Genomic DNA, 508 nt, shown 5'->3' with positions numbered 1-508 from the left:
CTTGATAAGTGCTCAGCCGACCAGAAGATGAGATTCCTGGGGTTGGTCCCGTTATTCAATAAATGGCTTCAGGTTGGAGATTTCAAATCAAGACCAAATAGAAAATGCCACTGTCACATTAAAAAGTAGGCAGAGTCTGCCGCCTAGGTCTGTTCACAAAGCCTTTGTGAAACTCTGGAAGGGGCGGTCAGTGGGCCCCGTGCACGCGGTCCACCTTGCTGAGACCCATCTGCTTCCTGCTCTGGAGCCTCCTGCAGGTACAGGAAGCTGGTCACCTTTCCCTCAGTCCTCTCAGGGCATCAGCATTTTCACTTGAGAAATGCCTTTCTCATAGTAGCGACAGGATATAACTAAGGGCAGTCAGTAAAGAGTCTGCTTACAATGCAGGAGGCCTGGGTTCGATCCCTGAGTTGGAAAGATCCCCCGGAGAAGGAAATGGCAACCCACTCCAGTATTCTTGTCTGGAGTATTCCATGGACAGGGGAGACTGGTGGGTTACAGTCCCTGG

Source organism: Bison bison, unplaced genomic scaffold (genome assembly GCF_000754665.1).
Source record: "Bison bison bison isolate TAMUID 2011002044 unplaced genomic scaffold, Bison_UMD1.0 scf7180017864180, whole genome shotgun sequence".
In the NCBI taxonomy this organism is placed as follows: domain Eukaryota; kingdom Metazoa; phylum Chordata; class Mammalia; order Artiodactyla; family Bovidae; genus Bison; species Bison bison.
The sequence above is the reverse complement of the archived record's forward strand: the minus strand, read 5'-3'. Positions refer to the sequence as shown.